Raw genomic sequence first — 14,692 nt, 5'->3', positions numbered from 1 at the left:
GAGTGTGTTTTTAAAATAACGAATAAAGCAGGTTAATTGGAAGGCAGATGGCTCACTTGAAAGAGGAGATCCTGGCCCATTAATTGAAACAGGAATTTGGGGCCCAAAGTGCTTTTAAAATACATTCATGAGTTCTCTGATACTTCTCCTATCAAGAAGTAGGTGTTCATTCCACTGGATTAGGAATGGGTGATCCTGGTGATTGCCCATAGAACTGATGCTGTGTGTGTTCTGAGGCTAAGTCATAAAGGGAGATGCAACTTCCATCTGACTTTCTCCTTTCAGACATTCACCTTTGGAGCTCTGGGTGTGTTCCAAAGCTTCCAGGCTGGAGGGAACGTGTGGAGACCTCAAAACACGGAGAGATGCCCAAGGAGCCTGAGCTGATAAAGTTTTCCCAGCCCCAGTGCCACATGCATGAGTAAAGAAACCTTCAGGATGACTCCAGCTGCAGCCACCATCTGCCTTCTGTGACTTGGGACAGTCTGTGCACAAACCGTCCTGCTGAACCCAGGCGACTCCTAGAGAGAGAAGGATAGATTGAAAGTTATTTTGTTTCATTAAGTTTGAGGTGATTTGCTCTGTAGCAATAGATAACCAGAGCAGGACTGGACTGGGAAAGTTAGCTGAACGGCTAGCGGGTTAAAACTGTGGCCAGTTGGAGCCATGGAAGATGTCTGAGTTGTAGTGTGATCAAAGGAGCGCTTTAGGAAGATTAATCTGGAGGCCTCGGCCACGTAACATGTGGAATAAGGAGAAATGGGTAGGAGACACCTGTTAAGAGGGGAAGGGTGAATCCTTTGTCTGTTTCCTTCCTCTTGTGTGGCCTACAATCTGTCCCCAGGTGTTGGTGACTCGGCCGGGACATCTGTCTACAGGTGGAGCCCTGCTTGCTACAGGGGAAGGAGATTCGCGCTGCCCAAGAACAGATGACAAGGAGAACACTGAGGTGGAGGGATTCGAGGAGACGTTGTGTGAGGTCCCCAGGCCTATCTCTACCCTCTCCGGCTGCTGCGGCTCTGGGGGCTTGGGTGTTAGTGTCTTGAATGAGCTTAGGGTTTGAAGGTAAGCCTTGGGAAAGTCTTAAGTGTGTAATTTACCACGTGAATCACCTGGTAGAGCATTAACATAAAATTTATAGCCCGGGGTGGCAATTAGTGTAATTAAACAGCTTAAGATGCTTTGGAGTTAGAGGCACCTCTGTACACTTTGGAGACAGAGCAAATAGGCAAACTGGCAGATAAGCCGGGGGAAACCCGGAAGGGTCAAAGGCCTTCGCAGGTAATTCACAGGCTAGATTCCTACAGAACAGCCACAGCATGTCCATGGTCCTTCTCAAAAATGTCGATTCTTTCGGGGCGCGGGGTGGGGGGGGGGTTGCCCTGATGTCTTGGACTGTCCCCTCAAAAGCTACAACATTTGGCAGAAGCCAATCAAAGGCATCGGCTAGAGTAGTGTTCTCTCTAAGTGTGGTCCAGTTTCACTTGCAGGACTCACCTGGGGACAGGTCTCCCAGATGCAGATTCAAAGGCACCACCCCAGATGGGCCTGGGGCCTGGTCTTTTTAACCAGCAACGGTGTGCTTGCCCTCTCTGAAGTTTGAGAAATCCGATCAAGCATCCTGGAGGAAACTTCTTGGTTTTCTATCCGAGTTTGCACAGGAAGAGTTGTTTGCTTTTTTTTTTTTTTTTTTTTTTTTCCTTTTTTAATAATTACAATAGTAACACACATTTCCTGTTACCGATTAGGAAAATCTGGTCTGCTTTTACTAAGTAATTAAAGATGGAAGATTCACACAGAATGATTCATGCGCAAATGTCCACTAGGGCGTTTCCTACTTAACCAATCTACATCTCGGGATGGGGCCTAGCAGCTAGGTTAGTGAAAGGAGACAGGGAAAAAACATTTCTAGCTTTGCCTAAGTGGCCTTCCCCAGGACCCAGGACTACTGCCACTTGTGAGGATCCAGTCTAACTCCTTGTCTAAGCTCCTGGGACATGCCAGGCTGGAGCAGCAAGGGTGAATGGGTGAAAAGGGCCTGCCCAGAATGTTTTGGGTGATAGCCGGAAGCTCAGCATATTCACCCTTCAACAATTATTTAGTTGAGCGCCCACTGGGTGCTAGGCATTTCCTAGACACTGGCGATGCCACAGTCAACAGTCCTTGCGACTCCCTACACTTCTGGATTCTGGTTGGGGGAGAGATGTACATGTTTTCAACCTGACCCAGGGAACGTTGGTCGTAAGAAGGATGCAAAGCCATAGTCATTCATCTTTTCTGGGAAAATCTTCCCTTTATCAAGGGCCTTCTTTTGACCTTGGACATAACTCAGGAGATGCGGATCCAGGCTTTTGAGGATCCTACACACTTTATGAAGCAGAGGTTCGCAGACTATGGCCTCGGGGGTGACCTGAGGCCCTCACCTGTTTGGCTGGCACACAGCCCTGCTCATTCCTTCCCCTGCGGTCTGTGGCTACTTTTGTGCTCTAGCAGCAGCACTACTGCAACAAACCTGGATATATGTACTCTCCGGCCCTTTGCAGAAAGTTTGTCACCTCTGGGGTAGAGACCCTCACCGGGCCCAGATCTGGAGATCTGCTGGGTCCCCTGTGGTTGGGTGACAGCTGGAATCATCTGTTCATGCTGGCCTTCTGGAATTCAGAGAGAGCAGAGGCCTCTCCTGCGCACTCCGGCGTGCATCTAGCAGGCTGGGTGGTGTTTTCTGGACTTGTCGAGGTCAGAGGATGGCTCCATCAGAGGTCACACACCTTCTCTGCCCTGTGGACTTCCCTTTGGGCCCCCAGGGGGATGTCTGGGACTCCTGCCTTAATCCACCAACAAGCCCTGGGTGGGAATTGAAGCCTTGTTTTTTCTTGTTTTTTTTAAGCTGATCTGCAGATAACGCAGAAGGACAGCTGCCCTTGGAGCCAGGGTTGATAGAGATCAAGCAGCAGTTGTCTGGGAGGCCCAAGGTAGGGCCATAAAATGTGTCGACAAGACTCCCAGGTCAGCGGCTGGCCGGATCCTTCCTTCTCCCTCTCCCCAGGGTTCCTCCCCTTGGGGGGCTGTAATGACAGGTAGCAGGGAGGCTGAAAGGCCCTTAATCCCCAGATACACTGGACAGATTTATGCTCCTTGGGGCCTTTGCTCTGATGCCGCAGTCAGTTGGCTGGCAGCACAAGAAGCCCCAATCCTTGGTGTGCTCTGGATCCTGGGAGGTTACTGATACTTTGTGAAGGCCTCCAGCTTCCATGGGGATGAGCAAATGACCCCAGAGCTGAGCTTCCAACAGTTTCCTGAGCTCCTGATTCCAAAGGCTCTGGCCAAGGACATGGAGAGGGGAAGGGAGCCAGGAAGGCCGTGGGCGAGAGTCTAAATCCCTCTGTCCTTGGAAACTGGCTAGCCTTGGGTCAGGGGCACTTGGTTCCTCTTTAGATCTGTTTTCTTATCTATAAAACAACGTAAGAGAGTGACCGAGAGGATTGAACTAAATGCCATATGCTGGCAGCCCCATCGTAGGAACCCAGTAAAGGTGTTCATTCTGTTGTACACTCTTCTGTTCTGAAACCTTACATGGCTCCCTGTTGCCAGCCCGATCAAAGCTGGGGAGGAGATGCAGCCAGTGAAGAATGGACAGAGAGGACAGTCAATGTACAGACCAGTGAGGGGAAGAAGGGTAGGAGTTTCGGCCAGGCCAAGTCAGGAGGGGCTTCTAAGAGAATTTGGTTCTGATGAAAAAGAAACCTAAAAAACAAAAAAATCAGAGGTGTCTGGGTGGTGCACTTAGGTGTCCAACTCTTGGTTTTGGCTTAGGTCATATCTCAGGGTGGTAAGATCAAGCCCAGGTTGGGCTTTGTGCTCAGCATGGAGTCTGCCTGAGATTCTCCTTCTGTCTCTCCCCACTTCTTAAGTAAATAAATAAAACCTTAAACACACACACACACACACACACACACACACACACACACACAAATAACCCAAACAATCAAATGCAGAGGCTTTAGGCAGAGGAGGGAGTCAAATCTTGCATCAGTTTAAGATGATGGCTCTGGCTGCTTCAAGGAAAATCCTGGCACACCCTTCTTGAAAGCACTTGGTGGATGCCTTTGTCTGTGTGACCTTCCACGGAGCCTGAGTTTTCAGAGAGTAGAGGTCTGAAAGGATTGGGAAGCGAGAGAAAAGCCTGTTGGTATTGAGAGCTCCCAAGGTCAAGTCAAGAGCCCCTGGTCCTTGCCTGGTGCTGCATAAAAGCCCAGCTATTTTCCAGGAAAGAAAGGCGGTGGGCACAGGTGCTCTGGCCTTGCCCATGTCCCTCAGGCTGGTTCCAGCTGTCAGGGCTGCCTCGGTCCAGGGAGAGTGAAGCCTGCCGTGTGGGCAGGGACGGAGACAGTGCTGTGTTCTCTGAGTGCTTTGGAGTCCGCCAGACTTCACTTCAAACTGTGGCTCTGCCACTTCCCAGCGAGGAGGCCTCTCCGAGCCACTGAGTCTTGATTTTCTCACCTGTGAAATGGGAATAAGAACAATGCTGACTTCACAGCGTGGATCTGAGCATCAAGGGAGGGACACCATATAACACAGGAGCACACCACACTTACTCAACCACTGGTACATGCTGCAGTAGTCTTTCTTGGCTACAAAGCTACTGGCCAGTTATTATTATTATTATTTTTTTTGAGAAATTTGGAAAATGATGTAGAAAGATGGTTAGGGACACCTGGGTGGCTCAGTGGCTGAGCATTTGTCTTGGGCTCGTGATCCCAGGGTCCTGGGATTGAGTTCCACATTGGGCTTCCCCACAGGGAGCCTGCTTCTCCCTTTGCCTTTGTCTCTGCCTCTCTCTGTGTGTCTCTCAGTAATAAATAAATAAATAAAATCTTTTAAAAAAAAAGATGATTGTAACTCTTGATAATTCCAACGTCCTGAATTTGAAGAAGTTTTAGTATCTATAATCTTAAATGTTTGCGTATCAAGTCTCACAAGCCTTGAAAATCTGGGCAGCAACAGGAGATCAAATATTATACTTAGATTGAATTTGAATTCCTGGATTCCCAGCTTCCTAGCTGTGTGACTTTGGGCATTCCACTGCACTCCTCCCACTCTGTTTCTTCATCCTTAAGATGGCACTTCCTTCCTTCAGAGCACTGACTGATGATATTAAGAAGAAACTGAATTGAAAATAGGTTTTAAATAGTTTTAGTGCTCAATGTCTTTTATTCTCATTCTTTGAGCAATGCTCATTCACATGTGGTACAGGAGGTGATCAGAAGATACGTTGTAAGTTTTAATGAGGGCTTCTATAGGCTGAGTGTCTGGCATGAGCCCCACCTGACACGCTATAAGTTTCAGGCCTGTGATCCCTTCCCTGGCGAGGACTCAACCAGGAGAACTCTCACGGTGCCTTGGCTCTGACGTCAACGTGTTCTCCCATTGACGCCTAATCCTCCTTAAAAACTGGGCTATCTTTCCAGAAAGGGAAAGGCCCTTTACCCTGAGTCACGGGGCAGCCAGGATGTCAGCATTGTCCCCTGGAGCCAGTGGACCTGCGAGAGGAACCGGTCCCTGGCTCAGAGCCTGGAGCGCTGCCTGGGAGAATGTGTCAGCCTGGGTGCCCAGGTCTGGCCAGGCGGGAGCTCCTCTCTGCAGTCCTGGCACCAGGAACGATCCCCTGGAGTCACTGGCAGGCTGGCTCATTGGGGAAAGACCTTCCTTCTGGTCTCCCTGCACCATCTTCACATCTCCCATCCAAGGGAGGTTTGGAAAACCAAGACAGGATTGTGTCATTCCCCTTTCAACCTTGTAGTGGCTTTGGTGGATCCTGGAATAAAACTCAAACTCCTACCATGGCTCATACAACACAAGGCCACAGAGTATAGCACTCCAGAAGCTTCTACTGCCCTGCCTTCCACATATTCTTGGCCAGAGGTCGGGGACAGAGTCTCCAAGATCTGACACAGAGCTGGGCATGTTACGAGCACCCAGGAAATATTTGTTGAATATATGAATGAGAGAATGCATGAGTGAATGAGCAACCAGCGGGGACTGGAGAGAACCAGTCTGTCGCCTTCATTGCCCTTATTGTGCTCTCACTGGGCATGCCATTCAACCTGCTCCTGTTTCTGGTCCCTGCATTCAAATTGGCTTAATAAGTTGTCCCTCTAGCCTGGTCTTTGTGAAAGGGCATGGACTACTGTGGATGGAGGTGAGCTGAGCTCCTTGCAGAAGAGAGGACGTACCTCCTTGACCTCAGATAATATTATTTTCATGTATTACCCTGATAATATCTGTTATCCTACCAAGCCTAGGAGAAGCCCTGGATAAAGCTTTTGTGCTGTGAATAGCAAAGCAATAGTCTCATGGATCTTAATCTCTTATCTATGACTTTATTTTGGAAAACTACACTGGCTCCTGGCTCCACCCTTTCCCCCCAGTCCAAGCTAATGCCTTCAACAAAGATCCCTGGAAGGGGAAATAGGATTGAGTTCGTCCTAGCCAGGATCCTTCCCCCTCCCCAGGGTGGGTGGAGGGACTAGTGGGTCCCACCCCCCATTCAATCTTGTACTATCAGCTCCCCACACACCCTTAAGAATCACCAAGTAGAGTTTAAAACAATGGGAGTTTGAAGAGGGAAAAAAAAAAAAAACACCCAACAATAGATTTGGGGCTCTTCCCCTAAGCCAGTTGCAACACTGTTGACATTTGGGACTGGTCTTTGTGATGGAGGGCTGTCCAGTGGCTGTAGGATGTTTCAGAGGATACCTTTGTTTCACAATGGCAAACACTGGCATTTAGAGATGGATTGGGGGAGGGCATAGCTCAGGATTTTTATCTGTGTCAGTAATTTCGGGAAGATTAAACCTTGAGCTAATAACATGGGTCCTGAAGTCTAGCTACAAGTTCTTCACAAGCCAGCTGAGTGGCCTTGGATAAGTCAGTAGACCTCTCTGAGTGCTATTGTCCTGATGGATAAATGAGATATCTATTGACCGGCTCATTCACTTGCATGGGTTCACCATCTAAAATCTAGTCATTGTATATCTATTATGTAGATGGGCCATACAATGATTTAATTCTCAGGACTACTTTATAAAGTTCTCTCTCTGACCCCACTCCGTAAACATACACACCCCCCACTCTTGGTTTCCCTGCTGTACCTCTAACACATTGGGCACACTCCCACCTCAGGGCTTTTGGAGGTGCTATTGCCTTTGCCTGGAACACGTTCCACCAGGTATCTTCATGGTTTGCTCTCACCTCTCCCTTGGATCTTCTTTCAAACATCACCTTCTCAGTGAGGCCTTTCCGGATCATTCCATCAATGCCCTCCCCCATGCACGCATGTGTGCGCACACATACACGCACACACTTCCGTCTCCCTTCTTTGTTTTTTCCCCTATTTGGCTTGCTATGCAGTTTTCCTATTTATCACGTTTGTGATCAGTCATCTTGCACAAGAGTGAGGGTGGAATCTGTGTCTGTTTGTTCATTTTTGTTTGTTTGTTTGTTTGTTTGTACTGATCTATCTCCAGTGCCTAGAACAATGCCCAGCCCAGGGTTAGTGCTCAAAAAAGAACTGAATAAGCAACAGGATGAATGAATGAAAACAATTGTTATGATGCCTTGTTTTCCAGAAACTGAGCTTCAGAAAGGTTAAATGATGTGCCACAGCCAGTAAAAGGCAGAGTCAAAACGGAGTCCTGTCCTGCCGGCGCCAGGAACCAAATGGCCCTTTGGAGGTAACCGCCCCTCTGCCTGGCCAGGAAGGAAGGCGGGACTTCCACACGTCATTATCCGTGGAATGAACCGATTATGACTATGATTATGTAGGAGCGCTGAGGACAGGTACACAGGCTCACAGAGATTTCATCAGGAGCTGACTCAGATATATAGGGTCCATCTTAAGCTCTCTTTACCTTTTTTTTAACAAATAAAGGGGAAAAAACCCTGTCTCCCCTACAGGATGCCTGTATCTGGGGTCATTTCAGATTTGGGTTTCAACAGAAGTCCAAGCAAAGGAAGGGAAAAACATCACCGACAGCGTTATGTTTATCCTCATTGTTTCAAACCCAGCCAGTTGATTGTGTTTTTTTTTTTTTTTTGACTTTCTGAAAAACAACAATATCCATCTGCCACCCCTTGCTGGCCCCTCCAAAAGAAAACTGCTGTCAGTAGGACTTGGGAAGGCATCGCTTGCTCTTGTGGACTCACATATGCACTGGGTAAAGTTCGGCAACCGTATGGCACAATGGCTGGTTCCTGGTGGCAGTGTGTGTGTGTGTGCATGTGTGTGCATTGGTGGAGCTGGGGCAGTTGCCAACCAAGGGCCCCTGCCTTGTTTCTTGAATGCTTCCCTGCTGACGGGAGTGACACGTTGGGTTCTGGTGCATGAGGCAGGAGGCTCCAAGGCCAGGATGCTCACAGCTCTCGATGGCATCACCATAGCTGACACACTCACTCTGCTTTCCCCACTGTGGGCTCCGCATGCCCCATGCCTGATGGCACCTGCAAGGACACCTGGCAAAGGGGAGCTCGCTGTGAAGGTTCACTGTCATTACTGTGAGGGGCCAGGCTGAGGGCAACCCCCAAACCCCAGAGCATACCATGCGTGTGTTGCAAGTGGAACAAATAAATGAAAACACTTGCCCACACACGAGAACCTGTACCAATGTGTGCTGCAACACTGTTCGTAACAGCCCAAAAGTGCAAGCAACCTCCATGGTCTTCAGTAGATGAATGGATAAATTCAGTGTGGTACATCCACGTAACAGGATATATTCAGCCCTAAAAAAATAAAATAAAGTAGTAATTTGTGCAACAACATGGGTGAGCCTTGCAAATATTCCTCTAGGAGAAAGAAATCAGTCAGAAAATACCACATAGTATTTGATTCCATTCATTTTTAACACCCAGAACAAGGAAATGTATACAGATGTAAAAATGTCTTAGTGGTTGCTTCACACTAGGAGGAGGGCTGGGGGCTTAAGAGGTGATGGCTGGGGCACCTGGGTGGCTCAGGGGTTGATCCCAGGGTCAGGGTGTGGACCACAGGGTCCTGGGATCGAGTCCTGCATCAAGCTCCTTGCAGAGAGCCTGCTTTTCCCTCTGCCTATGTCTCTGCCTCTCTCTGTGTGTCTCTCATGAATCAATAAATAAAATGTTTTTAAAAAAAGGTGATGGCTAATGGGTATAGAGTTCCTTTTTGAAGTGACAAAGAGCTTCTAAAATTGTCTGTGGTGATAGTTGCTCACATCTGTGAATATATGAAAACCCACAGAATTGTATGCTTTAAATGGATGAATTATATGGTATATGAATTATACCTCCATAAAGCTCTTATAAAAATCATCATTCAGTATTTATGTTCTAAGAAACCAAATCAGAAGGGTTTTTTGAGCACTGCTGTTAAATATAAGAAAGAATTTCTTGACTCTTGGGGAAGACGATGCTGATAATGGCAATATATCCCAAAATATACCCCTATTGCTGCTATAACAAGTTACTGCAACCTTAGTTGCTTAATAGAAGGTACACTAGTTATCGTACAGTTTTCTGGTCTGAAATCTGAGACCAGTTTCACTGTGCTCAAATCAATGTGTCTGCTTGTCTGTGCTCATTTTGGAGGTTCCGGAGAAGACTCCATTTACTTGCCTCTTCCCAGCTTCTAGAGTCCACCTCGGCTCAGGACCACCACGAGCATCTTGGCATCACTCTGACCTCCACTTCCATCTACAAACCTCCTTCCCTGACTCTGACCCTCTTTCCTTCCTCTTTAAGGACCTAGTGATACATGGGCCCACCTGAGCAATCCAGGACTATCTCCCTCCTCTCAAGATTCTAAACTTAATCCCATCTGCAAAGTCCCGTTGACCATGTCAGGTAACATGTTTATAGGTTCAAGGGATGTGAACATCTTTAGGAGTCCGTTATTCTATTCACTAAAAGTGTTAGAGTTGCCATTCCTTTAAAAAGTAATTGGTCTTTCACCTGTCGCTGTGACAAGATAGATTTTTAGAGGTCCCCTTCTGGGCGGCTTCTGATGAATTCTTTATGTTTCTGTCTTTATTTGTATTCCTGCTCCTTCCATTGGAATGGATGGGTGATTAGGGTGAGGGGCTTGGGCTTTCAGGGAAAGGTATTTAAGCCTTGGCTGTGCTACTTACTTGCTGTAAGAATGTGGGAGAATTACTGAACCTCTTTACGCCTCAAGTTCCTAATCATCAAAATGAGGATTATAATATCCAGCTCATAAAGTCGATGTGCAGTGTAAGCAATGACCCAGGCACACAGGAGTGATCTATTAGAAGCTATTGTCATAGACATCTTTTCTTCCATTCTCACTTCTGTCTCTTTACTTTCTATCATGGGAGTCTGCGCACCCTACTGAAATATCTGTTATCTTGTCTTTCACTACACAGTGAGCTCCTTAAAGGAATAAACAACAGTCTTCTGTCTCTGAGGGCCTTGCAAAAAAGCAGATGGATGGATAGATCAATGGAAGGGTATAGGTATGAATAGATGAATGGATATTTGGATGGATGCATGGATGGATAAGTGTGTGGATGGGTGTATGTATATATGAATGGATCGATGGATGGGTGGAAGTTTGGATGATTGAGTGAATGGATGGATGGACACACGATGTATGTATGTAAGTATCTGTGTGAATGGTGCATGTATGCATGCATGGATACAGGGATAAACTGATGAATGGGTTGCTTAAGGGATGGATGATGGAAACATGCACACATGTATAGATGGATGGATGGATGTCTGGAGAGTTTTATGGGTGAATGGGTGATCATTTAAGCCACCGCATTCTGGCGTTTAGAACAGTCTGAATTTTAAATCTTTGTCACTGATCTTTTCTCTTTTCCCTGAACCCAAGCATGGGAAAAGAACATACTGGACCAATCTATTCTGTGTCCCATAAAAGGAGGGGTGTGGCACCATATTAAATGGATATGGACCAATATCACCACAGAAATGTTCCCTATAATCGTCTCTAAATGCCTTCTCAATATGGTATCCTAAAGGCTAATTCAAAGCTTGACTCAACATCTTTAGCACAATGATAAGACCAGAAGGGATCCCAGATACCAGTTGTTTCTACCCCCTCATTTTTCAGATGTGGAACTCAAAACCCAGAGAAGGGAAAGGACTTGCCCCAGGTCATACAGCAGACGAGTGCAGATCTGAAAGGAGAACTCAGGCACCCAGACCAGGGCTTCTGCTACAAAGTGCCACCTGGCTTCATGTGCCGTGTCAAACCTCCCTGTCCCGATTGCCTGTCTCAGCTGATCTCAGGGACCATCCCCCCAAGTAAAGACCTTCTCTCTCTCTCTCTTTCTCTCTCTCTGGCTCTGACACCCACAGGTCCCAAGAGCCAACTCAGCTTGTTCATCTCATGTGGGACAGTCATTCACTTAGCTGCCAACACCTGGCCCGCCGAACAGTTGCAAGGATTCAGAGAGACAAGGAATTTGCCTTATGTGGGTAGATTCTGAAGATGCCCTCTGGGGTTTCAGCATTGAATACCTTCCTCTTGTCTCCTGATTTTCTAAAGGGAAATCTTTCTTCTCTTTCTCTTTCATTAGCGGAATAAAAGGGAGGAAGACAGACACACAGAGGGAGTTTGCCCTAGTTACTCAACAAAGGCACACCACAAAGATTGTGTTTATTCATCCCTGAGGCCATGGGGGCCTTATTAGTCTTCCTGTAATCTTCAGAGTGGTTGGCAGTGGTGAACTTGAGGCCCTTCCTGCTCCGTTGTATCCTCCTGCCCTCCCTCCCCCTCCCACCTTGGCTTCTGAGCTACCCAGGGAACTCAGGTGAGTGGATGTTGGGCACCCCTGTTGCAGTGGCTTTGCAAACCAGCCCCACCTATCTCTGGAATTCTGAATTTTTCAGTCTTGAAAGAATCTAGATGCTTGGGACATGTGGGTGGCTCAGCAGTTGAGCATCTGCCTCTGGCTTAGGTCATGATCTTGGGGTCCGGGGATCGAGTCCCGCGTTGGGCTCCCTGCAGGGAGCCTGCTTCTCCCGCTGCCTATGTCTCTGCCCCTTTCTCTATGTCTCTCATGAATAAATAAATAGAATCTTAAAAAAAAAAAAAAAAAGGAATCTGAGAGCTTGTGGGAGGAGCCCTCTTAACCTGCGAGAGTCACCTAGCCCCAAGACCCTGGATAGTAGTGACAACAGCATCAGTAATAACAGCTACTGCACACCAGAGCTGACCACGTGCCAGTCACTGCTTAACTCAGGCCTGCGACAGCTCTATGATGGGTATACATTTGATGGATTGAGATACTGAGGCACGGAGAAGGCCACCCAGCTTGGGTCCCAGCACTGTATTTCATTACTGCATTACACCTGGCACCTTACCAAACACTTCAATCCTCTTTAAGGCCTAACCAGGTAGGTACTATTTTTAACCCTATTCATAGAGATGATGAGGATACTAGGAACAAGAGCTTGAGTCACTTGCCCAAGGACACACAGCTGGTAACTGGCAGAGCTTTATATTGTCTCCACTTGGCAGTGACTTTTGTAAACTACACTTTATGGAATTACAAAGTCATAAATATTTGGGGCTAGATGGTGCTGTAAGGAGTATCTAGCTACAATATTATAGGTCTGGAAACAAGACTCAGAGAGGCAAATGGACTCACCAAATATTATAGAGTTGCTTAGCGGCAGACTTTCTGGCGAAGTTGTAGAATTATTATTATATTTTAAATATTTAAATTATTATAATATTATTTAAATTATTATTATGAATTACTGTAGCATTATTGATATTTAGATAATAATAGTTATTTTTTTTGATAATAATAGTTATAATTGCATATATTTTAAAATATTTTGAATTATTATTATTATTATTATTATTAAGAATTCTTAAGAATAATTAAGAATTATTATTTTAAGAATTATTATTTTATTCTATTTTAAGAATAGACCTTGGGGATTTTTTGTAAATGCATAGTGTGCAAATCAGATTGCGAAGTCATTAAAATAATAACTACTTGTTAAGCAGACTGGCAGGGGTATTTGAGATTGCCACATATGCACATACACACTCAACACACACACAACACACACTTGCACACACCTGCACCTCTCTCCCTTGGGTAGTGCTCTCAGGTTTTAATGTGTGTGGGTGTGTGTATACATTTGTTTCTTTTTGCCCCTTGAATGGCACTCGAAGGGGAGGTGGTCAAGGAGATCTGTGTCCTGGGGAAAATCAACTTTACCACTTCCTGAATTCCAGTTTCCTGCGAAGAAGTGTGGCTTGGACAAGGAGAGGGAAGTTGTTGAGAAAGGGACTTTGAAGCTGATCAATGGGGTGGGCTCAGAGTGGAGGCAGCACAGAGAAATGAGTAGGCCGGTTTTACCTGGGAAAACCTGGGGGAATGGCATCTCCGTTTTGCAGCCAAGATACAGCAAACCCCCAAGGCTCTGCAAGCTCTCGTGCTGGGGCTGGTAGAAACAGCACAGGATATGTGGAAGGCAAAAAATAAAATGCCAAAGTTCCTCCAGATGTCGTTGACCCTAACCTCATATTGAAGAGCCAGAAACTGATTGCGTTTCATCTTAATGATCTTCCAGAACAAGATTTATTAATCTGAGATTTTTAGGAGGTACAGGCACAGGATGTTATACAGAGCGTTGAATCACGCAGGGAAGAACGTGTCCCCTTATCTGTACTTCCTCATTTCTTTGGGATGGCCGGAGCAGGTCACAAATCCTGGTTTGGTACTCTTTACCCCCTCCAACCCTGACTAAGTTCTCTTAAATGGCAAGAGGCCTCCACTCAAGCCCTGAGCCCTTCCAGAGTCATCTAATGAAAATTTAGCAATGGTGGGGTGGGGTTTGTGTTTATTTTTAAGGTGACTTTCTCTTTGGAGTGAAGGACCCTGGATTTCCAAGGACTGCAGTAACACAAAGCTGCCTTTTGAAATAGATGTGCTTGACAACGAAGAGAGTTGCCAAGAAGAACATCATTACGTATTGTAGTGCCGGCATAATATGTGGCTATTGCAAAAATCGTGAAGAGGTTAAGGAATAACTCTTGTTTTGATAAATATCATTCCTGATGAGAAAGGGAGAGATAGCAGACAGGGGGAGCATGGGGAAGGAGCACCTTTTCCTGGTTCACGTGTAGGTACCACACCTGTTGGCTCTGGGCCTAAAAGTTGGCAGTGGTTGAGTGGTGCAAGACAGGTGCAGCTCGCTGCTCTAACAAATAACCCCCAGACTTCAGTGGCTTCCCCCAGCAGAGGTTTGTCCTCATCATACTAAAGGTTAGTCAGATGTTCCTCACTGATAAGGTGTCTCCATGTGGTCATTTAGAGACCCAAGATCCCACTGTCTGGCGACTATGCCCTCCTCTAGGACCTTTGTGTCTCCATTTAGCTGGCAGGTGGTCATCATGGGAGGTTTTTACAGGCCAGGCCTGGACATGCACTTATCACTTGTGTCACATCCAGTTGGCCACAACTCTGCCACATGACTACACCTTACTGCACGGGAATCTGGGAAATACAGTCTAGTCATTCACTGGGGAGGAAAAGGAAGTGGGTTGGGTGAGCAGCTAATCCGTTTCTGCCCAAGATGGTTAGTGCCCTCAACTTATTTATTCAATATTCACTCAACATTTGTTTATTCATTCAATATTTCAGTAGTTATTCATTCA

At 46.5% G+C, this 14,692-nt stretch overlaps 1 long non-coding RNA gene across 4 annotated transcripts; it reads left to right on the top strand.

Moving 5' to 3' along the window:
* The first annotated feature begins 267 nt into the window (after positions 1–267).
* Positions 268–8,895, top strand: LOC140618975 (uncharacterized). 4 transcript variants are annotated; one of them, XR_012018946.1, is made up of 5 exons: positions 268–571; positions 845–1,065; positions 2,888–2,972; positions 7,629–7,733; positions 8,153–8,895. It is a non-coding gene; the product is annotated as an uncharacterized lncRNA (long non-coding RNA). The 4 variants fall into 4 exon arrangements; XR_012018945.1 differs by having other exon boundaries at positions 2,888–3,006; XR_012018944.1 differs by lacking the exons at positions 2,888–2,972; positions 7,629–7,733; positions 8,153–8,895 and adding an exon at positions 1,491–2,863.
* Positions 8,896–14,692: the final 5,797 nt, after the last annotated feature.

The sequence above is a fragment of the Canis lupus genome, chromosome 27 (genome assembly GCF_048164855.1).
Source record: "Canis lupus baileyi chromosome 27, mCanLup2.hap1, whole genome shotgun sequence".
Taxonomy (NCBI): Eukaryota; Metazoa; Chordata; class Mammalia; order Carnivora; family Canidae; genus Canis; species Canis lupus.
The sequence above is the reverse complement of the archived record's forward strand: the minus strand, read 5'-3'. Positions and strand labels throughout refer to the sequence as shown.